Below are 26,815 nucleotides of genomic sequence, written 5' to 3'. Positions count from 1 at the left end.
TGCTGGGATTACAGGCATGAGCCACTACACCCGGCCTGATCATTTAAAATTCTTAAGATGTTAGAAATTCAGATACATTTATTAAAATTATTATAATGTGAAATTTTAAAGAGTTCTAAAAACTTTGATAAATAAAATTAGGAGGAAGTTTAATTTCAATGCAAAATATACAAATAGATAAATTTCAAATGTAGGTTTATTTAAAAAATATTCACCTTGTCTAAGGGAGAAGCAACACCAACGTGTTGGCTACATTTCAAACACAATTTTAAAAAATATTATTTTATGAAAGTTTACTTAGCAGGCTTAACTGTTTCTGAATATCCATCTAGATTTTCTGAAGGACACTAATTTTTTAAAAATCTCTCAATAAAATTAGTGCTCCAGCTCTTGTTCTTTGCAAACTCTAAAAGCCCCATTAAAAAACATATAAGCCATATGTAACATTGTTTTACTGTTTATTGGACAGTCATTAATTAGAAATTCTAGAATTTGGCAGCTGCAACACGTGCAGCAGTAAGACTTTTAATAGCATATTCAATTTGGCTTCTCATGAAAACTGAGAAGTCAGATATTATTATCCATTTCCTGAAATATATGAGACATACTGTTTATTTGTGCTTCGAGCCAATGAGTAATTTTTAGCATTTTCAAAATCCAATATCCTCCAACATATCTTTAGAAATGTATAATCAAATTGAATTAAATTTGGCATGTTTTTATTGAGCATTACAGAAACCATAACTCACTAAGGTGGTGTTTAACAAGTTCGTTAATTCTCTGTGCTCATCACACTGTGCATATTTGTAAGTAATAAATGCTTTTTAAATCATTCCTTAATTCACTAATTTATTAGTGATAATTTATTGAACTATTTATATTAAAAATAATTGTAATATAAAAATGATTCCATATGCTCACAAATTAATGGTGATTTATTACACATAAATTCAACCATTTACTCTAAAAAGCAGCTTCATATAGTAGGAAATGTGAAAAGTCAGTCTATTTTCATAAAGTTGACTTTCTAAGTATATTTTGGTGAAAAATTTTAAACTTTTATTTGCATTTTGTTTTATGTAATCAATAGAATGATGATGGAATTTATTTAGTTTAATGACATACTATAAAAAGTTATGGGACAGTGTGCATTCTTTATGGAAATGAGAAGCTAATCAGTCAAGAAGGGAAAGCTAGTATCTACATACATAATCAATCTGCACAAATATTTTTTCTTGAAATATACATTTGTGTGTGTGTCTGTATATACATATATATATATTTGAGGAAGAATAAACATGTGTCTACCTATAAGATCCAATTTTCCCAGGATCACGTAGAGGTGGAGTTGGCAAGCATTTTCCATAAAGAGCCAAAAGGTAAGTACTTTCAGCTTTGTGTACCATGCAGCCTTTTTCATAGTCTCTCAACTCTGTCCTAGGGAGGCAGCTCTGTCTGTCAGAGAAAGCAGCCATCTACATCGTGCACACAAATGGGCCTGACTATGTTTCTGTACTTCATTTGCAATAAATGCTCATCTCTCAACCTCGCCTGACCGATGTATCTTAGTCTTCTTTTTTCTTTTACCAGGAAGCATCTCATACGGCATGTTTATCTTTACCACCTTTCTTCCTTAAGCCTATTATTATTACCTGTGTTGTGTTCCCACTGACTTGAAGATAGGTAATTTTTAACCCATTCCACACTTGTTGAGTGTTTGGGTTGTCGAAACTCTTCTCAGCATCTGGCAAAGTTCACTGCTCTTTCCTCGTTGACCCCCATCCCTTTCTTTTCTCTGAGGTTTCCACTACTGGCTCATCCTCCTTCATCTTCTCCATCTGGGGAGTTGTCCCAGGTCAGTCTTCCCTTTCTCTCTCCTAACTCTTCATTTTATCCTTGGGCAACTCTACGTAGTCCTATGTACTTACCTACATTAGAATGGTCCTCCTTCAATATCCATCAGGACTTTAGAAGTAAGTTCTTCACTGATCCATCACTACTACCAATGGCACTGCCGTTAACTGCTATTGCTGCTACCATCACTAGGACGGCTACTGCCATTACCCCTCTGGCAATCATCACCTCTGGCACTGCTAAGTTATCTTTCATGCTCACATCCCAGAGAGATGAGAACCAATCGTGCTCTATGTTACAAATGCGACTTAAAAATAGATAGCCAAAATGTGGTCAGGGCAATATTTTAAATCAGCTAATTCCAGGGACCATATTTACAAGTAAATAATTAAATAAGTGGTTCAAATAACATTAATCTCCACTTATAAAAATATTCAAAGAAGCAGCTACATCTCAGTTTGTTAAATTCATAGTAACTTAAGAAGGAACTAATTCACATTTTTAAATTTTATTTTCAGTATTAGATGAGTTATTGTAAACTCTGGGAGGATTATGAATTATCCCAAATTATGAATTATTCAATAATATGTGTCTGTGCATGTGCGTAAACAGAGAGCTGGAGATGCTGACGATACTAGGATATTTAATGAAGAATACTGAGTTGTTTGGAAGAAAAGAACAGAAGCTCTTTAGAACATGAACACATGTTGGAAACTGTTGTAAATTGGAGGAAACAAACTTTCAAATAAACTTCCATCACCAAGACAGATATGAGAGAGAAAGTAACGAATCAACGGAAGTAATGAACCTAATGAGTCTTCTGAAAACAAGGAAGTAGGCGCTTCGGGTTTTTTTTAATTTAATGACAATGAGGTAGAGTTTTACTAATCTATTCTAAATCTCCTATTTTTCTCTGCCTGTGACAAACAGTACACCTTTGAGGGAATGAAGGCCAAGCTAACATTTGTATTCATCTTCTAGAGGAATTACACGTACACTCTCAAGCTCATTAGCAGCATTGTCTGACATCCTGAGCAACAAGGGCACAGATGCAGAATCACAGGGCCGTTAATGAGGTCTACACTTTGCTGGTATAAATATGACGAGACAGAGGTAATGCCAGATTCCGCAGCTGTGTTGACACGCATATTTATTGATGCTCCCTTCGAAATAAAGAGCAGAGTAATCTCCAGGCCAGAGTATCAAAACAACCTCACTTTATATTCTTTGCTTCAGCTCTCTCCGCTAAGAGCACAGCTTGCATGTTACCCAGCTCTCACTACAACTGCCAATCAGAAATTTCCAACTGCTACGTGAAAATCCTACCACCATGTTCCACCATTGCATCAAAGAGTACGTCCAAAACAAACCAGCAGTTTTTGTTTACTCCTTTCTTGAAATTATCACCTTCAGGATCCTGATCACTTACAAACCTGAGACCTTTTTATTTTCTCTTTCTCAGTTTACCTTCAGTTCTCACATGTGATCAATTGCTACGTTCTATAAATTCTATCTTTGTGATGTTTCCCAAACTCTTCTCTTCATTTTCTTTCGCGCATCTGTGGCTCTATCTCTACACTTTAATTACCTCTCACTAGATTATGAAAAGAGCCTTCTATCTGGGTCACTCTACTTCCAGGTTCTCTGAATTTTAATCTGGCCAAAGAACTTACGATAACTTTTAACTTGTAGCTTCCTTGCTCAAATACATTCAGTGCATAGTCTGTCCCCACCAAGCAAATGACGTCCAAAGCCGTTAGCATGGCAGTGAAGGGAGGCCATCTGCTACCCTGTCTACATCATGTCACAGTGAAATCCAACTGTCCCTTAAGCTCGGAATGGTCCCTGGCTATTCCTCATGCTACAGTTTGTGCAAGCTAGTCTTTCTACCAAAATTGATGCCAAGTCTGCTTATCCAAACTCTACACAACCTCCAAGACCCAAAACAAAACGCAGGAACCAAACAACGAAAACCATAACCATCTACACACCAGCGTGTTTACCGTGTTCAAGGCACTCACACATTCTGTAGTCTTAGCTCATTTAACATTAAAAACAATAACATTGTGGGTTCTGCTATATACCTTTTTAATTTTACAAATGAAAACAATATTGTTGCTTACTGTGGCCACATCTAAGAATTTCCACAAAATTAACCCTTAAGAATTTTAGGCTTTTCCTTTTTAACAGGTTTTTGTTCCTATGTCCCATGTAGCAGTCATCAGGTTCTGTATGTAGTGTTAATTCTGTAGCTGCCTCATGTTCCTTGCTAACTTGCAAGTCCATTGAGAGGAGAAGCAGTCATTATTTTTTTATATTCCTCACAGGATGTAGCTAATACTTTACACATGCTATGTGCTCATCACAGCTTTGAATATGCACACAATGACTCCTCTTACTATAGTGTGTAAAACTACTCGGTTACTCTTTTCTCTCATATGGATTTATACCTGACCACCTCTTATCTGAGCCAAATCTCCAGTCCAAACGTTACATTTTCCTGTCACGTCTTTTCTGATTTTCCCATGCACGTTTGGCTTTTCCTGCTGTCTGCTCTAGAACTTACCACACGAGAGTTCATATTCTAGTTTTTTGTCTGGTATTTTATTCTGTTATTTCTTCAGATACCTCCAATAACCTAAAACTCCTTAAAACATTGATTCTCTCTACCTGCCTGTGTTTTTTCTCTTCCCCACAATACCTAGCGAATTCTCTAACAATAATAATTCCTGATTATTTTAATTGAAGTGAATTATCTAAAATTCTTCTAAAATAAAAGGCTTAGTTTCTATAAGAAGAGACTTCAAAATAACAAGGCAAAGGACAAAGTACTTTATTTTTCACACATATAAGAATTCTTGGTGTGTCCAATACTTCAGTGAGCAGCTCCATAGTGACTTTGCCCTGAAAAATCATTCAGAGTCTTCAGCTGACAATGGCTCTTCTCTCTGGAACATGGATCTTTCAAGGTCTTTCTGGTTACTCCAGCCAGCAAGAAGAGGGAAGTGGCATAGCAAGGTGCATGCTAAAGACTTTCCAGGACACACCTGTGCTACAGTCACTCACTATCCATTGGTTTTGAACAGTCGTGTGGCCACATCTAGCAGTAAAGGGACAGATAAATGCAGTCTCCATGTAGTCTATATCTTAATCACAAGCTACAATTCTGCTTTTAGGAAAGAAAAAACACTTTGTGTGTGTGTGTGTGAACTACTAGTGGTTTCTGCCAGGGTGGCCACATTTACCTTTCTTCATGCAATAGATTACAGTCATCCCTTACTCAATCAAGACAATTGGAGTGGAACCACTAAATCTAGGATTTGTGTGTGATGTGCAGTATTTTCCATGAGTTTGGGAGGTAGCTCTCTATGATATAACATTTAAATTAAAGGCAAATTATGACAGAGTGAGACTGTGCCTCTTAAAAATGTAATGAAAGACTGTCTGCTTCCCTTCTACCTTCCCCTGCTTGCACACACTTGGATACCTCCAGTGGTGAAGCACCCCCAATTTATTCATGATATAATGTTACCAAAACACCAGGGCCTCGGCCCAGGCCCTGCTGCTCACCACAGAGAAAGACAATGACTGAGACATGTATTACCAAGGAAGAAGGCTTTAATCTGGTGCTGCAGCAGAGGAGAGGGGAGCTCATTCTCAAATCCATCTCCCTGAGAGACTTTCCATAACAGAGAAAAAACGTAACAATATGTAAGAAAACAGGAACTAGGGAGGAACAGGGAGGCAATCAGCATCAGTGAAGGGTCTGGCATATTATACTGTCTGGATGTGGTGATTTGGTGAGTTTCAGTTCTTTAATACCTTTTTTGAGACCTGAAGGTGGCTTCCTGAGGATGGAACTCAGATGAAACAATTGTTAAGTTTTAAGCTTTAAGACCAGAGGGTCAATTTCTATTTATTCAAAAAACTATCTATAGGACTTTTGGGTCAGTTTCAGTAACCCCCACTAAGAGAGAAAGGTGGAAAACACCAAGATGGAGTTACTTTATAGCAACTCTTAAATCCTGCTGGTCCGGATTGCAAATACTCTTTTCCCCAGCTATGGTATCTTTTCAGGGTTGGCCTATCTATCTTGCCTTAGTGCTGAGACATGGAAAAATTCCCTTGTCTTGTTCTCCGGGGCCTCTAACTCAGCGCTTTGGAAGATTATTCATTGATCTTCGTATCTCAGGCCACATTTGCAGTGGATGTTGGAGAGTATTCAGTTTTTGAAGACTGTTGGATTTAACAACCTGTTCCTGTAGCGGATCGAATAGTGGCTTCCCAAAATAGCGTTATGTCCTAATTCCTGGAATCCCTGAATGTTTCCTTATCTGAAAAAAGGATTTTGCATATATAATTAAGGATCTGAAGATGAGATAATCCTGGACTATCTCAATGGGCCCTAAATGCAATGATGACTGTCCTTTTCAGAGAAAGAGAAGGAAGAGACCTGAGCACAAGGAGAAAGTGGCAAAGTTGGGGGTAGAAAGTGGAGTGAAACAGCCACAAGTTACGTAATGCCTGGAGCTACCGGAAGTCTCAGTACACGTGGTAGATAGCCTTCAGAGGTAGCACGGACTTGCCAACACCTTGATTTTGTTCTGGTCTCCAGAAATGTAAGAAAATAAATTTATATATATATATTTTTTCTAAGGCCCTCTCTGCATCTATTGAGATAATCACGTGGTAAATTTATATTTTTTAAGCCACTCAGTCTGTGGTAATTTGTTAAGGCAGACATACAGAATTAATAGACTGGTTAAGTTTGAGAACATAAACATCAGTTTCAGACTTGAAAACTCACAGACATTTTCGGTCCAGGCTTGTAGTTTCATAGGTAATGCACCATAGAGGTGTTTCGGATTTAGCGGCACCACGCGCAGCCCAGGCGATGCTGCCACCACCCTCGCCGAGCGTCCTGAGCCGGCTGGAGTCCTCGTGGAGGCCCAGGCCCCGAGGCTCACATGACTGCGTGCCACGCCTCGGACTGAGTCACCCTCCCGTTCCTTGGCTTGGCTGAGAAGCCACATCAGGGTTCTTTGATGGGAGACGGGAATTTAATCACCATTTTGGTATGGTTATTAAAGAGTATGGGGCATGCTTTCTGCATAGCAACGAGGGACTGGGGGACACAACCTGGAATGACCCACCACGAGAAACTCTCCACGAGTAAGACACGGGCATGGGAGGGAGCGAAGCAGATGCGCCCTCTCTCTTTGTTCCTTTTGTAAACTACTCTGAGACAGGATTACAGCCCTGCCTGAGAAATTCCCTGTGTCTTCCAGGCTTATCCTGAAGCTTTCATCTCTGTGTGCTTCACTTTTACTTTTCATTGCATTCACAGCCCTGGGCTTGCACTTTCCAAATGAAGTGTCAACACTTGAATCCTGGCCTCAGGCTCCAGCTTCTAGAGGCCCTGACCTAGATGGTAAACTTTTGATCTGTTGCCTCCACCCAATTCCATCTGCCAGTAGCCAGAATCAACGTTCTCTTCTGAAATTAGTTTGTGCCACTGCTTAGTTTCTTCACTTCCATGCTGAACTCAAGCATCTCTTTCAATTTAATGACACATAGCTGGAGGCCATCAGAAGAGCGAGGTCTGGGCCTCCTTCCTGATCCGTAGGCTTCTGAAACATCTGGCTTCCCATCCACACGGTTCCCGATTTCTGATCTTTCTTGTTTTTCTTTCATTTCTGTTTGCAATTTGGCTAATTTCTACCTGAGATCATCTCAGATTCCTCTATTTCATCTGAGAGACTTAATCTTTTGAATTAGGAGCATATCTTTTCCCTTGTGGAGATAAAATAGATGATAAAGAATAGCACATACTTGGAAGATGTGTTTAAATTCTCACTTTCTACTGAGTTGCATTACTTGGACAATTAGTAAACTTGTCAAAGTCTCATTTTTATTTTTAAACTACGGCTATAAATTATACATCCTATAAAACTGATGTAAGAATTAAATTGATAATGCCTATGAAGTATTCAGTAAATTAAGCACCCTATAAATTAGAGGAATTTAGCAAACTTACAGTAGTAAATAAATAATAGTTTATGTTGTGAAATCTTAAGGGATATAACGGGTTAAAAATTTTTCAATATATTATGAACCACCTGAAAGAAGCAGAATTAGAAATACTTGGTATGTGTAATCAATAAATTTAATCACCAATATACATTTTAAGTCATTATTATTTATTCAATCTCTATCCAAATAAAGTAGTTATTTTTTCAGTAATTTCAGGGGAATAAATGGTTATATGAAATAAAAATAAAGTGTATATTAAAGCAAGAAGAATAAAGATCATTGAAAAATAATAATAGCATAAAACAGCAGGTTTTCTTTGAAGGGAGAATGGAATGAAATTTAACAACCATTTTGGTGAGAATATAAAAGAATAGGAATATAGAAGAATCAGAGTGTATTATTTAAAATTTAATAATAGAGACATATGGCATAAAACATGAAATCAGCCAACTCTTGCAAAATACTTTGCTTAAAAATTTTTATATTATTTATTTGAAGTCTGAATCTTAAAGTTTGCTATAAACGCAGCATTACAAAAATTAAATTGGATAGAAACTTAAGTCCAAGGGCTCTATTAATCCCTGTGCTAGGTTAGTTTACAATTTATTCCAGTTCTACATTTTTCCTAAGGGCATTTCTGCTCTGGCAGGTGCTGATATTTTTCTCTCTCTCTTCCTGGTAGAGATTGCCCATGCATTTTCCTCTTCATCTTCAATTTCATTACAGAACTTTGCACTCTGGCATATATTATGTTTATTTTGCTGCAAATATAAAATATGTCATATGAATGACGGAAATGAAATAATTTTCTTCTATTAGTTACAATAAAGTTTCATCTTTTGCTATTATGACTAGTTTAGTAAAAAGTAGAAAGAAAAGAAAGATATTTTGTAAACATATCAGCTGATATCCTACCATTTCTACTTTTTATAGTAAAGTTGCATAATCATTAATTAGTTGTTATAATATCTAAAGATTAGCTAAAGTCCACCCTGGACAACTATAAATCTTTCCTATCTGAATTCTGTTCATATATTCAATTGAAATGGACAGATGGAGCCTTAAGCCCTTTGTAACTTATACAAGTGTAACGAGTTTATTATGGTGTAATTATTTTTCTCCACACCTGTCTGCTATAAAATACTGTAGTGTTTATAATAACAAAACACTTTTTATTTTCCTCCATTCTCAGTCTAACACAGCGTCTATTTTCTTAGTAGGCACTTCACAAATATGTGTTGATCAAGCTACAAACTGACTAAATAAAAAAGTTTAAAACATTGTGATTTTAAATTATAAAACATTTAATCTGCAGTTTACAAAATAAGGGTCTTGAAGATGGGTTCAACCTTTAAGTAGCTTAAGGTGCCTGAAATTTGTTATCCGTATAGGAATAAGGATAGGGAGAATAGATATTGTCAGTTCTTCTCAGTCTGTATATTAAATGCAATCCCAATAAAAATCTCAGAAAGTTAGTTTGTGAGTATTGACAAAATGATTGTAAAACTTACATGGAGAGACAGAAGACCCAGAGTTGAAGACCCTTTTGAAGAAGGACAAATGGGAGGACAAGTATTACTCAACTTTAAGACTTACTATACATCTGCAGTAATCAAGACAATATCGTATTGGTGAACAAACAGACAATGAATTAATGGACCAGGATAGAGAGCCAAGAAATAGACGCAGATAAATGTAGTCCACTGATCTTTGACAAAGAAGCAAAGGCAAGATGATAAAGCAAAGATCATGTTTTTCCCAAATGTGCTGGATAAACTGGACATTCACATACCAAAAAAGGAATCTAGACACAGACCTTACACTTTTCACAAAAATTAATTCAAAATGGATAACATACCTAAATGTAAAACACAACACTATAAAACTCCTAAACGATAACATAGGAGAAGATCTAGCTTACCTTCGGTTTGATGATGACTTTTTAGTTATGGCATCAAAGGTACAATACATTAAATAATTGATAAGCTAGATTTCATTAAAATTAAATATTTTTACTCTGCACTGTCAAGATAGTGAAAAGACAAGCCACAGACTGAAAGAAAACGTATGCAGAAAACATATCTGATAAAGGACGATTATCCAAATTATACAAAAACTCTTAAAATGTAACAATAATAAAACAATCAACTAAAAATAGGCCAAAGACCTTAACAGAAACCTCACCAAAGGAGTTATACAGATGGCAGATAGGGAGAGAAAAGGTGCCCACAGCATCCAGATGCCATTTGGCAAATGAAAATTAAAGCAACAATGAGCTATCACTACACACCTATTAAAATGGCCCAAATTTATAACAATGGCAACACCAAGGGTTGGTGAGAATATGGAGCAGCAGAAATCCTTATTTACGGCTGGAAGGAATGCAAAGCACTCCTACAGCCACTTTAGGAGATGGTTTGACGATTTCTTACAAAACTAAACATACTCTCACTATCTGGTCTAGCAATCATGCTCCTTGGTGTTTTCCCAAAGGAGTTTAAAACTTACGTCCGTACAAAAGCCTACACATGGATATTTGTAACAGTTTTATTCATAATTGATGAACTTTGAAGGCCCCAAGATGACCCTCAATAGGTAAATGAATAAACAGATACATCCAGACAATGGAATAATACTTAACGCTAAAAGGAAATAAGCTCTTAAGCCATGAAGAAATCTCAAAAGCATATTGTTAAGTGGAAGAAGCCCGCCTGAAAAGGCTGCCTACTGTGTGATTCAAACTACATTATATTCTGAAAAAGGCAAAACAATGGAGACAGTAAAAAGATTAGCGGTTGCCAATGATTAGAAAAGACAGATGAATAGGTAGACCACAGAGAACTTTAAAGGCAGTGAAACTATTCTATATGATAACTGCATGTCATTACACATTTGCCCAGACCCAGAAATCGTACAACACCAAGGGTAACCGTAGTGTAAACTATGATGTGCCAATATAAGTTCATCAGTTAGAACAAATGTACCACCTTTGTAGTGATACTGATAATGGGCAGACTATACATCCATGAGGGTAGGAAGTTATGGGATATCCCTGTACCTTCCTCTCAACTTTGCTCCTAATCTAAAATTGTTTTTATTTAAAAATAAGTCTCAAAAGAAACCTTACAATAAAAGTGAAATTTTTAATAGTATAGTATTTCCAAAGTGAGCATCTCATTTTACGTTATAGCTGCCTTATTTATTTATTTAATAGATGCCTATATAATAGAATTGAATTATTTGCATTTTTTTCTGTTGTATTGACAGTTCTAATTTATTACAGCAGAAGGATGTCAAGAAAAATCAGCCAAGAAAAAAGGTGCATGAAAGTCTCAGAAAATCAGGAAGCTTGTGCCTGATTTCAATACGTATGAAATATTGTCTGCCAGGGAAGCTCACATGACTTTCCTCATGTGTGGGTGCTGTGATTTTATTACACTGCATTACTTCCTTGATCTGATGGAAAAAAGACACTGCCAGAGAGCAGACCATTTGTTTTTTCTTTCATGGGGAAGACTACATCCATTATATATGTTTTATTGTAACGATGTGGAAAAATGCCCTACAAAAATTAAATGTGAATGTTAACATTTTTAATAGCTGGAATAAAATGAAATTTATTATTTTTCTAAATGGAATATTTCAAAAATAGCAGCTCTTTAGTATCATATTTAGGTATTCATTGTGGTGAGGTCAGTGAGTGTCAAATTAGTCAATGAAAGAAAATCACTAAAATTTTGGAGATGATGAATGTCTACTTCGTATACTGCAGAGAAGTGGACTATCCAGCAGGAAAGCGATCTATAGTATAATACTTTGAGCCAAATAAAACCCAAACCAAATGAAACTAAATCAAACCAAACACAAGAACAAAAGGAGTATCTGAAGAATTCTGACATGAGACAGCAATGGCAAGCTATAGAAAACAAACCGAGCACATCAGGAATTCCAAGTGCCATCCAGCAAAACTTTGAGGATCGAAAGCTTTTTAAGGATTTCGCTTAATTAACTAGCAGTACTTACATACCGAAAGAAGACTCAAAGAGAACATGTAATTCTTCTCAAAGTACCTGTAACAACTTGAGTGTTTACTTTTGTTTTCTGGCTACTGGTTATTTTGTATATACAATAATGTCACCAAAATCATTCTTAAATTTGTATATTTCATATTGTGAATATTAACATATTTCTCATTGTTCTGATACATTTGTAATGCAGTGCAGATGGAGTTTATTCCTTTAAAAACTGCAAAACAACATTTTGGCTGATTTAAATTACTAAATCATCATCAAGCCAAATGTAAAGGGTTCAGTCAAAATGAAAGTTCTGACATAAAGTAAAAATTTCAAAAAGAGCCATAATAATAAATCGGCTTCTTGTATAATACTAACATATAAACATGATAGAAACAAGGAAAGCAGATGATTGGTTTGTGGAAGCCCATTTTTAAAACATTCCCAGGTAACAAATTTAAGATTTATGTCCTTGAAGAATATATACTATATTTAATAATTTATTAGATAATTCATATATTCATAACACTAAAGTGGTATCTAGTAGTTTCTCCTGTCTGGTGTTCACTTCCCGCAAAATCTCCTCCTTTTAATGTGGGCAGGACTGGGACTTATTTCTAATCAATAGAATATGTGACAGTGGTGATGGATGTTACTCCTCCTGGCGCTGTGGAAGAAAAATGCCACATCAGAGAGGTCCCATGGCAACTGAAGCAGCTCTCAGCCAATAGCCAGCAGGAAGCTGGGGCCCTAAATTCCATACCTGGGAGGAAATGAATTTTGCCAACAACCTGAACGTTCTTAGAAATGGTTGCCTGTCCAGATGGGAATGCGGCGTGGCTGATAACCGTCATTGCAGCCTTGCAGACCCTGAACATAGGACCCAGTACTCCTAGCCGGTATTCCCAATCCATGGAACTGTAGAAGACAGACATAGGTTTATAAACGCAGCGCTGCTGTTGTTACACAGCAGTAGGAGACGGTCAATGCAGTTCGAAGTTCTTTTTGTTTCAGTGTCTTTTTAAAATTTGTCTCTGTCTCTTTTTTGATATTGTACTTGAAAGTTGAGTAATTTGTTTTAATTCACTTTACTCCTTTTTTCAAAATCTGAGTTCTGTGGTTCTGTTCCTTCGATCTGATCGGTGGTAAGTTCTTGTGAATTCAGATGGGCGCTCTGCTTCTCTGTTGTCAGCTCCTGTGTGCTGAGGCAAGGTGGCTGCAGCGTTCTAAATAGCAGAGGTCCAGTGGGGACGCGATGCAAATGGACTTCCCATTTATGTCCCTGCACTTGAGGCCAAAAGCAGGTTTTACTTCTGTTTTGAAGTTCTTGAAGAAAGGCACTCTGGTTTACTACGGCCTAGTTCTTAAACTTTTCGGGAGTCTCAAAAGACACCATCTTTTTACTCACTCTTGCTTTCTGGGGCTCTGGGGACTCTGAATGGTCAACAGTATCCTTCTTTCACGGAGTCCCCAGATATCAGCAAAGACAGATCTTAATATCAAGTTCTTTTTAGTTACTTTTGTTAGGCTCACACCCTAGTGGATGGACCCTCACACTGGTCCTCTCCATCAAAACCTTCGATATAACCCAAAGCATCAAACTCTGTCCCCTCTAAGTCCTGGTATTTATTTAAAGAGGTAGTTCCCTGCATTTCACAATAAAGAGAGACGTGGGCTCAATCAACTGACTGTGTTTTCAAAATCTTCTTGTAAATATAATCCTCAGTATTTTGTAGATATACATTTTCTTTATTTCCCAAGTGATACACGTTATTATATAACATATTTAAACAAGCTCAAAGAAGATTAAAATGAACTTTTCTCCAATACTTAAATTATTACTGTTAACATATTGATGTGCATATTCCATTTTTTATGTTTGATTATTTATATTTATAATAAATTCAGAATTATACTATAGAAGTTTTTATAAAGTTTTTTCATTTACGAGTATATGTTATATGTTATCACATCAGTACATTTACTCTTGAATCTGTTATTTCATTTACTCCATGTATGATATGTTATTAAACACATTTCACATTGTTTATGCCGTCTTAATATTTCATATTATCATAAACAGCACTACAGTGAATATCTGTAATTAAATCCAACATTATTATTTGTTTTTTTTTTTAATTTCAAATCCTCGCTAAAGGTGAGATTACTAGAGCAATGGTATATACAAAATTTGAAGACGAACAAAAAAAATGTGACATTTGGATTGGAGGAGACAAGGAGAAGAGAAGTTGAGAGTGGAGAGGTAGGCAGAGGCTAGATCGTGATGGATGTAAGAAGCTGGATTTTATTCTGAGTATTATTAACAGCCAGTGATGGGTTTGAGCAAGAGAATGTCTTTCTCAAAACGCTTTCTGAATGTTACATGAAAAAATTGCTTATGAAGGTGACAAGAAAGCATGGAGATCTGTTTGGAAAGTATTACCAGTAAAATGTGATAGAGTAGGCTGGGGGCGGTGGCTCACGCCTGTAATCCCAGAGCTTTGGGAGGCCAAGGCGGGCAGATCACCTGAGGTCAGGAGTTTGAGATCAGCCTGACCAACATGGAGAAACCCCGTCTCTGCTAGAAATACAAAATTACCTAGGCATGGTGGCACGTGCCTGTAATTCCAGCTACGCAGGAGGCTGAGGCAGGAGAACCGCTTGAACCTGGGAGGCAGAGGTTGTGGTGAGCCGAGATCGCACCATTGCACTCCAATCTGGGCAACAAGAATGAAACTCTGTCTCAAAAAAAAAAGTGATAAAGTGCACACGTTCAAAGTGTAATTTGGAAGCAGGATTTTCTGATAGATTGAATGTAGGTTTACTGGAAAGTAAAGAATAAAGGATAAAGTATATTGCATTAGCCTGTGCTTGCATTGCTATAAAGAAATATTTGAGACTGGATAATTTATAAAGAAAAGAGATTTAATTGGCTCGTGATTGGAGGCCTGACACTGGCATCTGCTTGGCTACTGGGGAGGCCTCAGGAAACTGACAATCATCATGGGAGATGAAGGGGAACAGGTGTGTTACTTGGCTGGAGCAGGAACAAGAGTTTGAGACAGGAGATGACACATATTTTTAAATGACCAGATTTCATGAGAACTTAGTTACTATTGCACGGATAGTACCCAGGGGATGGTGATAAGTCATTCATAAGAAATCCATTCCCATCATCCAATCACCTCCCACCAGGCCCCACCTTCACCACTGGGGATTACAATCAAACATGAGATTTGGGTGGGGACACAGATATCGTGTATGTTTTGGCCTAATCACTCAGATGGTTATACTGAGTTCAGAAAGACGGAAAAGGGAAGTATTTTTAAGGAGCGGAGTGATTATGGTTTAGATATCTCCTTTTGCTCTTGTAAATTTTGGTGTGATTGGGCATGCTAATGGAAAACTGAACGAGTAACGCAGAACTCTAGGGTGACGTCCAGAGCTAGAGGCACACATTTTGTAGTCATCGTAGTGACAGCCATGATTGCAGGTTGAAAAGGAAAAAAAGGCAGAAAGCTGAGGTCTGGGGCAATTCAACATTTAGGTAAGGGGAAAAGGAAGACAGTAAATGAAATCGAGAAGAATGTCTAGTGGAGTCAGAGGAAAAGCAAGGAAGTACATTCTCTAAGACTAAGTGAAAAATGACAGTTGCCAGTAGAACAGTGAACAGCTGAGTAGTGATTTGACCTTGTCAGTCATTGCTAAGGATTTGAGTAGATGAAGAAGAATAAGATTTTAGGTCACCTTATTTGAAGAAAGGAAGGCTCCCAGAGGCCTTGATGAGAATGATTTTAGTGCATTGGTGGTGGGAAAATTCTCATTAGAGTGTTTTGTGGGAAATAAGAAAGGGGAGACTGTGATTAGGCACCTCTTTAAAAGAATTTGCCATTAAAATGAACAGAAAAATGAGGTGGCAAATTTATATGGTCAGGCTTTGTGTTCCTACCAAAATCTTGTCTTGAATTGTAATCCCCATAAGCCTCACATGGCTAGGGAGAATCCAGGTGGAGGTGATTGAATCATGAGGGTGGTTCCCCCATGCTGTTCTCATGATAGTGAGTGAGTTCTTACAAGAGCTGATGATTTTATTAATATAAGGGGCTCTTCTCTTTTCTTTTGCCAGTCTCTCTCTCACCTGCTGCCCTGTAAGAAATGCCTCTTCCCCTTCCACCATGATTGTAAGTTTCTGAGGGTTCTCCAGGCCTGCAAAATTGTGAGCCAATTAAACCTCTTTCATTTATAAATGACCTAGTCTTGCATATGTCTTTATAGGAGTATGAAAATGGATTAATACACAAATGAAAACGTTAAAGGGTTAAGGGTATACTTTTTTTTTTTTAAGATGGAGTCTCACTCTGTTGTGTAGGCTGAAGTGCAGTGGCGCGATCTCGGCTCACTGCAACCTCCGCCTCAATTAAGAATATACTTTGAATAAATGGAAGCAATTTCGTCCAGTTTCCATCACGTTGGGTGTCATTATACAGAGGAAAATTGATGATGTAAGAGAAAGATGAAATAATTTTAGGAGTTAAGCTTTCAAGAAGATAAGAGAAGGTAGAATCCATTCACAAGAAGAAGGGTTGTTCTTATGTTGGAAAAGATACAGCTCTCACATATTAATAAGAAGATTTGCAAGTAGTTGGATAGTAGGAAATTAGCAATTTTCTTCTTAGATCTTGTATTTTCTCAGGAAATAAAAATGAACGTCATTCACTATGAGAAAATAGTAAACAGAAGACAGGGAGCAAAATTGTCCATTCAGCACAGTGAGTAGCCGGGCTATTGGGAAAGAAATAGGATTTTAGGGGTGGAGCATGTGGAAGCTGAAGTCTCACTGGAGATGTGTGGTCATAAATTAAAAGCTAGATCAGAAAGCACAGTTGATACGGTTTCTGATGATACTAGTTTTTACTTAATACTGCCAATTTTCATAGATGGGATTTGTGGATCCTATGCTTATTTGCCATAATCAGTGTAACATTTAAATTAGCATGAGTCATGGAAGTTCAAAAGTTAATCGAAATCAGAAAACAGAAAGTAAATGTTCACCAAAACCTTAATGAAGTGAAATTGACAGCTCATTCCAGAAGCTCGCCTTGGTTAAATCCTCACATTCTTTGTAATTTACTTTAACACTGGATTTTTTTTTACAATTAAATTAACTACTTATTGAACTATGTGTAACGAGTATGAAACGAATATACTATTAATCATCTCCATGTACATTTATTGACAATGAATCTGAATGATTAGACACAAGTGACTTGAAGAAGTATGTGAGTGATGATGAACAGCATCCTGGAATTTATTGAATGTAAGCTGAATTTTAGTGGAAAGCAGGATTAGGGAAAAGTTTGACTAAAAACAGTTTCCACCGAATTCCTGAAGGATCTTAGTGAGTAACTGTACGTAGGTGAAAATTAGCAGACTAGGTGGAGACACAGGGAATGAATTGCGTGAGATAAATAGTCTGGTACAGTGGAGATAAACTTTTAGTATTTAAGTTAATATGGACTTTTCTTCTACTTCCTCGTGTGGACTTGGTTAGTTTCTTCATGTGTGAAATGCAGGAGTGACAGTGAAAAAGTTGTTTCAGTTTCCTTACGTTTATAGTGGAGTGTCCCACACAACTGGGCTGAGGACAGAGGACAGCCTACCTTAAACTATTTAAATAATCTCAGGGAATTTTTGTTGTTTTCATTTTGTTTTAAGCAGAGGGTTCGGAAAAAAATCAATACTAGTATATCTTTTAAACTTGAATCATCTGAAACTTATATAATGTTTGTTGTTTGTAAATAAAATTTTCTCTCCCTCTAATTTTTATCTTTCTATTATGCCTCTCACCCCCCCACCCCACCACACACACACTTTGCCTTCTACATTTCATTCTCTTGTGATGACTTTGACGGTATATCAAATTATATATTTTGTTCTCCCTTCGTGGCTTGACTGGCATGCCAAATTTAAGGAACAACTACATTAAGACAAACCTGCTGTCTATTCTGGAGAAAAAAAAATAGCTGTTTTCATATTATAAAAACTTACTAAAACATAAGCAGAAACAGATGGCTTTTAGTTATAATTCTGTATTATGGAATGGCATGCCTCTCTAACACATGCATAATCAAATGCTAAATGTGTGATGGTTGTTGGGTGAGTATTTGTTGTACACGGTGAACTTATTCCTGACTTTATTTACTGTCTTTGAGAATCAGCTTTCTTTCTCTGTATTTCTTTCTAAATTTATAATTATTTAGAAATTGACATTTGTGGTATTAGTGAACCATCTCGAAACTGATAGGCATGCTTTTACTAAAGCTGGTAGAACCAAAGTATTGATCAAGCTGTTGGCATTTAAAAATAATATTTCTTGATTCATTATTTAATAAAATTGTTATTTAATAATTGACATAATATTTATCACTTTATTATTAAGTATTCTAATATTGTCTTTATTTAACCATGAACACATTACTAATGTACCAATTTATTAAACATACAAATGTTTTGTTTATTGTATTTGCTCGTTATAGACTCATGTGAACCAAACACAGGTTGGGACTAGTTTCTTAGGCGAGATGTAATGCCTAGAGTCTCAGGATACCACACACACTAGCAGTGGATGCATGCAAGATAGAAATGACCTACCTGTAGAACTGAAAATTAGGAATTTTCTTCTTTCTAGATCTCTGTGCTTAGAAAGTACAGTGGTTTGGCTATTTCTCCAAAATGCTTCCATGTGTCCTTCTCTCTCTAGTAGCTCTGTGCTTTGAGAAGAGATTGATCATTTTTCCTGCTTCATAACAGGCATTGATTATTTTACCTGAATCGGATTACTCCCATTTCCCTTCACCCAGTGATTCCTTCAGACAATGTCTGTTCTTCCAATTTTCTTAGCCAAAAGCATTAGTTCTGAAATGAGCATTTGGCCCGCTATAAGCCAGTAAGACACAATGGTTGTTGTGAGGGGTGACTGAGGAGTTTTGCTTTTGACTCGTAAGAGTGAGCTGACCAGGCACGGTGGCTCACGCCTGTAATCCCAGCACTTTGGGAGGCCGAGGCAGGCAGATCACCTGAGGTCAGGAGTTCGAGACCAGCCTGACCAGCATAGTGAAAGCCTGACTGTATTAAAATACAAAAATTAGATGGGCATGGTGGTGAGTACCTGTAATCCAAGCTACTCAGGAGGCTGAGGCAGGAGAATCGCTTGAATCCATGGGGTGGAGGTTGCGGTGAGCTGAGATCATGCCACTGCACTCCTGTATGGATGACAGAACCAGACTCCATCTCAAAAAAAAAAAAAAAAGTAAGCTGCAGAAAGTCAGTTCCCTCTTCCTCTGGACCTTGAACAGATGTAAAACTTGAAGAATAAAAGCAACACAGAGAAGTGACTGAGAGAACCTCAGAGACATTGAACTGAGTCTTATTTGAACAACTTCTTTTTACATTTAATTATTTTATTTTAAGTTCTGGGATACATGTGCAGGATGTGCAGGTTTGTTACATAGGTATGCACGTGCCGTGGTGATTTGCTGCACCTTTCAGCCCCTCATCTGGGTTTTAAGCCCCATATGCATTAAGTATTTGTCCTAATGCTCTCTCTTCCTTTGCCCTGCCCCTGCATAGGCCCCGGTGTGTGATGTTCCCCTCCCTGTGTCCATGTGTTCTCATTATTCAACTCCCACTTATGAGTGAGAACATGTGGTGTTTGGTTTTCTGTTCTTGTGTCAGTTTGCTGAGAATGATAGTTTCCAGAGTCATCCATGTCCCTGCAAAGGACATGAACTCATCCTTTTTTATGGCTGCATAGTATTCCATGGTGCATATCTGCCACATTATCTTTATCCAGTCTATCATTGATAGGTATTTGTGTTGGTTCCAAGTCTTTGCTATTGTAAATAGTGCTGCAGTAAACATACGTGTGCACGTGTCTTTACAGTAGAATGATTTATAATCCTTTAGGATTGCTGGGCCAAATGGTATTTCCAGTTCTAAATCCTTGAGGAATTACCACACTGTTTTCCACAATGGTTGAAGTAATTTACACTCCTGCCAGCAGTGTGAAAGTGTTCCTAATTGTCCACAGCCTCGCCAGCATCTGTTGTTTCCTGACTTTTTTTTTTTTTTTTGAGAGGGAGTCTCACTTTTTTGCTTAGCTTGTAGTACAGTGGCGAGATCTCTGCTCACTGCAACCTCCACCTCTGGGGTTCAAGCAATTCTCCTGCTTCAGCCTCCTGGACAGAGCGCAGAGGCTGAGCTTGTCAGGGAGGACATTGCACACACTGACTTCAGACTTGCCAGAGATGTCAAAAGATACTAGTGTTATGCATGATCCTTTTGTTACCTCATTATTTTTTTCTCTCATTACAATAATATGGACCCTTCACTGGCATTTCTTTTTTACCTAATTTTCATTCGGTTACAAGGAGACAGCATATACATTCCTTTGTTAATTTCTTTGAAATATTTACAAGACTCAATATTTAGAGAAGGTGTATCAGGATAATTTAATGGATATACTTGATTAAAATTTGAGCCAATTTTTTTTGTATGTGAACCACATACCATAACTAGGTGCTTTAGATTCATGAAAAGTGAAGTAATAGTTTGTAAACAAACAAACAAACAAAAAACTGGAAAAGACGTGATAAGTCACAGAGTATAATTGCATTTTGATAACCCATGGCAACTAGTAAATGCTTTTCTCTCAAAGTAGGGAGACTGAATATCACAAACATTTTGAAACTAAAGAGCATTTACATTTGTGCTAGGTAATGAGTTATTACAGACACTTCTTCACAGAGATACTTCATTAACCCATGCCACTAATGAATATCTCATTATTAATAATAGTAAGCTCTATAAATCAGTTTTCTGCTAATGTCTACGTATCAAACCTACACTGTTAAGGAAAATACAGTGCAGAATTGAGTGCTCCAGATGACCGCACTTCATACATAAACTTCTATGACAATTTAATCGGTTATGAGTTGTTTAATGTCTTCCTACTAAGAAGACAACAAAATGAAACCAAAGCCCAGGTGCCAGCTCAGATGCCTTAGCCTGTTTCCTAAGTTTGCTAGTTGAGCTCATGAAATACAAAGACAGATAGTCGCTTAAGCCACTCATCAACGGGCAGAGAGGTAACACTTTCTTTTGCACCAATGAAAACCACCAATGTGATTTAAAAAATGGCACCTCTCACCCATAGGAAATAAATGCTTGGAAACATCTGTGAATACAATTCCCTAGTAAAAGGTTTGAGTGCGTTGCTGGCCTTTTAGATCTCTTCGAGGTATAATAACTAGGTGTTAACTGAGATGAACACTTATTCTAACCCATTTCTCAATTAACTTGTAACACAGGTAGTCTCAGAGAATACAATCAAAGATTTGAAACAGCAAATTTTTGATTGAACCTGAAATTATTTTTTTTGGTATGAAATACAAATAAACAAAAAAACAGGCAATAAAACATAATATGAACATACCCCAACCCTGTCCACCTCAGAGCAGTTAACTCATTGGAAATTGGAATGAACAACTGAACAGGTGCTTCTTAAGCAGACAGAAAAACAAAGGTTTGAAAGGTTGGCTTAATTGTGTCGATGATGTTATCTTTACCATGACTACGAGAGAAAGTAAGGAATGGAAGTAAGGTTTATTGGGTTGAGAAGAGTGAGACTCACAAGTGAAGAAGAATGCATTTACAAAAATTTATATTTTCCTTCTTTTAAAATGTTTCTTCATTTTTACCAATTCAATGGTCCTAGGCCCATGTTTAATCTTAAGCATGCAAGGTATTATTAGTCCGTGAGTGACAACATTCATACCATTAAATTTGACATCAAATTGCTATTGTTAAACTTCTTAAAGGTACAGTAGAGTAGGTAATACTTCACCCCATGTACCGACTTACAGGTAGTTGTGAAAATGGGTTCCAAAAATAAGCTCCGAATCCTGTGACACCTCCTGAGGGGTGAAGCCAAGGAGTAATGTTCTCAAGGCTGCTCTTGCTTCAGGTTCTGTGATGTGCAGGTGTATGTTCCTTCAAAATGTGTATGTTGGAACGAAACCCCCAACAAGATAGTATTAAGAGGTGAGGCGTTTGAGGAAGTGATTACGTCATGAGAGCGTTCTCTTCATGAGCAGGATTGAAGCCTCATGAAAGAGTCTGCAGAGACCTACCCCTGCTTTTTCCCCTTTCACCATATGGGGACACAATGTTTATTCCCTCTAGAGGACACAGCGACAAGACACCATCTTGGGAGCAGAGAGAGAGCCCTTTTTAGACACTAAATCTGCCAGCACCCTGATCTTGGATTCCCCAGCCTTCAGACTGTGGAAAAATTAATTGCTACTATTGATAAATTTACCAGTTTCAAGTATCTTGTTATTGCAGCACAAGGAGACTAATAAAATGTAGATATGACTTCCTGACCTGTATCATTTTTCTTCTTTCTGAAGAATTTCCTCTAACATTTCTTTCAAGGCAGTTCTCAATTTTTGTTTAACTGAGAAAATCTTTATCTCTCTTTTACCTCTGAAGGATAATTTTATAGAAAACAAATTTAGGTTGGTCACATTTTTTTCTTTCACTGTTTTAAATTTTTATTCTGCTCTTTTCTTACTCGCATGGTGTCCGAAGTCAGATATAATCTTATTCTTGCTTCTCTATAGGTAAAGTGTATTTTTCCTTTTGACTTCTTTGAATATTCTCTCATCTTTGATTTTCTGCAGTTTGAATCTGCTATGACTAGGGGTGGATTCTTATCTTGTCCATACTAAGCATTCAACACTTTGTTAATTACAATTAGGTTTTCTTACCTCACTACTGGCTCTAGCAGCAGTTTTTGCTCCCTGACTTCTGCTCTAATATATTGTGATACTTTGTATGTGCCTGTCTCTCCATTTTCTTAACTTTTCCTTTAGATTCAGGTGTTCATGTGCAGATTGGTTGTATAGTTACATTTCATATCATGGGGATTTGGTGTACAGGTTATTTTATCACATAGGTAATAAGCATAGTACCTGATGAGTGTTTTTTAATCCTCACCTTCCTCCATTCTCTGCTCTCAGGTAGGCCCTGGTGTGCGTGTGCTGTTTCCTTCTTTGTGTCTATATGTACCTGATGTTTAGTATCCACTTACAATTGAGAACACGTGGTATTTTGTTTTTCTGTTCCTGCATTAGTTTGCTTTGTCTCTCTGATTGAAGTGATAATTTTGGAGCCCTTAGATGCCAGATTGGAAACTGGAAGTTACCCTAAGCCATTTTTATCTTAAACTGATTCTTTTTTTTTTTTTTTTCGAGATGGAGTCTCGCTCTCTCACTCGGGTTGGAGTGCAGACTCGTGATCTCAGCTCACTGAAACTTCCACCTCCCGGGTTCAAGCAATTCTCTGCCTCAGTCTCCGGAGTAGCTGGCATTACAGGCACCTGCCACCACGCCCGGCTAATTTTCTGGTATTTTTAGTAGAGAAGGGTTTTCACCATCTTGGCCAGGCTAATTTTGAACTCCTGATCCTGTGATTCACCCACGTTGGCCTCCCAAAGTGCTGGGATTACAGGTATGAGCCACCACGTGCGGCCAATCTTAACCTCATTCTTTTAAAAAAAAAAATATATATATATATATATAGATAGATAGATAGATAGATAGATAGATATAAATATTATTGCACCTTAGGTTCTGGGGTACATGTAAAGAACATGCAGGATTGTTGCACAGGTACATACATGGCAATGTGGTTTGCTGCCTCCATCCCCATCAACTATATCTGGCATTACTCCCCATGTTATCCCTCCCCAACTCCCCATCCCCCTGCTGTCCCTCCTCTAGTCCCCCTCCACAGACCTCAGTGTGTGATCCTCCCCTCCCTGTGTCCATGTGTTCTCATTGTTCAACACCCACCTATGAGTGAGAACATGCAGTGTTTGATTTTCTGTTCTTGTGTCAGTTTGCTGAGAATCATGGTTTCAAGTTTCATCCATGTCCCTACAAAGGACACAAACTCATCATTTTTTATGGCTGCATAGTATTCCATGCTGTATATGTGCCAAATTTTCCCTGTCCAGTCTATCTTCGATGGGCATTTGGGTTGATTCCAGGTCTTTGCTATTGTAAACTGTGCTGCAATGAACATACGTGTGTACGTGTCCTTATAATAAAACGATTTATAATCCTTTGGATATATACCCAGTAATGGGATTGCTGGGTCAAATGGAATTTCTATTTCTAGGTCCTTGAGGAATCACCACACTGTCTTCCACAATGGTTGAACTAATTTACACTCCCATCAACAGTGTAAGAGTGTTCCTATTTCTCTCCATCCTCTCCAGTATCTGTTTTCTCCAGACTTTTTAGTGATCGCCATTCGAACTGGCGTGAGATGGTATCTCAATGTAGTTTTGATTTGCATTTCTCCAATTTTAGTATATGTGCTGCTGAAGCAAGCACTTGATTTGCATTTCTCTAATGACCAGTGATGATGAGCATTTTTTCATATGTTTGTTGGCCTCATATATGTCTTCTTTTGAAAAGTGTCTGTTCATATCCTTTGTCCACTTTTGAACGGGTTTGTTTTTTTCTTGTAAATCTGTTTTAGTTCTTTGTAGATTTTGGATAAGTCCTTTGTCAGATGGGTAGATTGCAAAATTTTTTCCCATTCTGTTGGTTGCTGGTTCACTCTAATGATTATTTCTTTTGCCGTGCAGAAGCTCTGGAGTTTGATTAGATCCCATTTGTCTGTTTTGGCTTTTGTTGCCAATGCTTTTGGTGTTTTAGTTATGAAGTCCTTGCCTATGCCTATGTCCTGAATGGTTTTGCCTAGGTTTTCTTCTAGGGTTTTTATGGCGTTAGGTCTTATGTTTAAGTCTTTAATCCATCTGCAGTGAATTTTAGTGTAAGGTGTCAGGAAGGGTCCAGTTTCTGCTTTCTGCAGATGGCTAACCAGTTTTCCCAACACCATTTATTAAACAGGGACTCCTTTCCCCATTGCTTGTTTTTGTCAGGTTTGTCAAAGATCAGATGGTTGTAGATGTGTGGTGTTGCCTCTGAGTCCTCTGTTCTGTTCCATTGGTCTATATCTCTGTTTTGGTACCAGTACCATGCTGTTTTGATTACTGTAGACTTGTAGTATAGTTTGAAGTCAGGTAGCATGATGCCTCCAGCTTTGTTCTTTTTGCATAGAATTCCCTTGGCTATGCGGGCTTTCTTTGGGTTCCATATGAAGTTTAAGGTGGTTTTTTCCAGTCCTGTGAAGAAGGTCATAGGTAGCTTTATAGGGATAGCATTGAATCTATAAATTACTTCAGGAAGTATGACCATTTTCACAGTATTGATTCTTCCTAACCATGAGCATGGAATGTTTCTCCTTCTGTTTATGTCCTCTCTTACTTCATTGAGCAGTGGTTTGTAATTCTCCTTGAAGAGGTCCTTTACATCCTTTGTTAGTTGTATTTCTAGGTATTTTATTCTCTTTGTAGCAACTGTGAGTGGCAGTTAATTCTTGATTTGGCTCTCTTTAAGTCTGTTATTGGTGTACAGGAATGTAGACAGAATGATTGTATTTTCTCAGCCCAAAATCTCCTTAAACTGATAAGCAACTTCAGCAAAGTCTCAGGATACAAAATCAATGTGCAGAAATCACAAGCATTCCTATACACCATTAACCTCATTCTTATTTCATCTTGGAAGCCATGAATGATTGACATGCAATTTTATCCAAAAATTTATTTAAATGAACTCCTCTAAGAGCAACTAGGATGGCAATTTTTTCCTCAGACATCTTTTATCTTATATTACCTTTTGAAGAAATACATATAGGTAACATTGATGATAAGCATGTTAATATTGGATTTGTCTACATGCTGTGTCTTTAGAATGCTGAGCAAGCATAACTCAGTCCTCTTCAATCTCCAAAATTTCAAATATTTGTAAGGCAAAATATTCATAGGTCAAAACTTAATTTCAAATACTGTCCATTTAAATACATATTTAGAGATATAAAGGAATTACTATTATTGATTTCTATAATCCACTAGAGTTTAAAGTTTATAATGGACTAGTGTTTAACCTAAGACCAGGAGGTCTGATTTCACCCATCACCTGTTTTTATAAAGTTGTTTCACAAACACAAATTTATTTACATATTATCTATGGCTGCTTTCACATTACAGTAGTGGAGTTGAGTAATTGCCATAGATCCTGCATGCCCCATACAACTTAAGACGTTTACTCTCTTAACCTTTACAGAAAAAAAGATTACCAACTCTTACTTTAAGTTGTAGAGACGATTTTGAGTTTTTTCAGTATACATATGTTTAACAAGCTAAACACTCTATAGGGGTAAATTTGGATTAGTTTTGTAGTCTTTTTTTAAGTGTATTTATTATAGGCCATCCATATTTCTATGCCTATAAGGTGGTAATTTAAAAGGAAGAGAATTTGGTATTTATATAGTTTATTGAAAACTTAAAAATATATAGAGTCTCGAAATGGTAAAACAGTATTTGAGTTTCTATTCCTTTTTATTTTCATTTTGAATTTCAAACTTTCATGTTACCTCTGCTACCTCATCTTGTTATTTATAATTTATGTGTCCCCTAATCATTCCTATGCTGTTAAATTGTGACTTTATTGTCCTCCCCTTTCATTTCTCTTTCTATCACTATTCCTCGTGACTTCAACAATTGTTGATAATATTTGCCTTCACTGCATCCCCTCACTGACAAAGCTTTTACTTAGCAGCACCAGCCGGTCCATTTCCATGTTGTATCATTAACCTCATCACCAACAATAAAGCTGCATCACCACTTCTTATTCTCACTGTCAGTTGCCCTATTGTGCTGTCAAATCCTCCCTGGCCAGCCTGGATTTCATGGTGTGTTGCTATAATTTCTCTTTTGCAGA

The sequence above is a fragment of the Aotus nancymaae genome, unplaced genomic scaffold (assembly GCF_030222135.1).
Source record: "Aotus nancymaae isolate 86718 unplaced genomic scaffold, 86718_ANA_hifiasm-v0.15.2.pri h1tg000036l, whole genome shotgun sequence".
NCBI classification, from domain to species: domain Eukaryota; kingdom Metazoa; phylum Chordata; class Mammalia; order Primates; family Aotidae; genus Aotus; species Aotus nancymaae.
The sequence above is the reverse complement of the archived record's forward strand: the minus strand, read 5'-3'. Positions refer to the sequence as shown.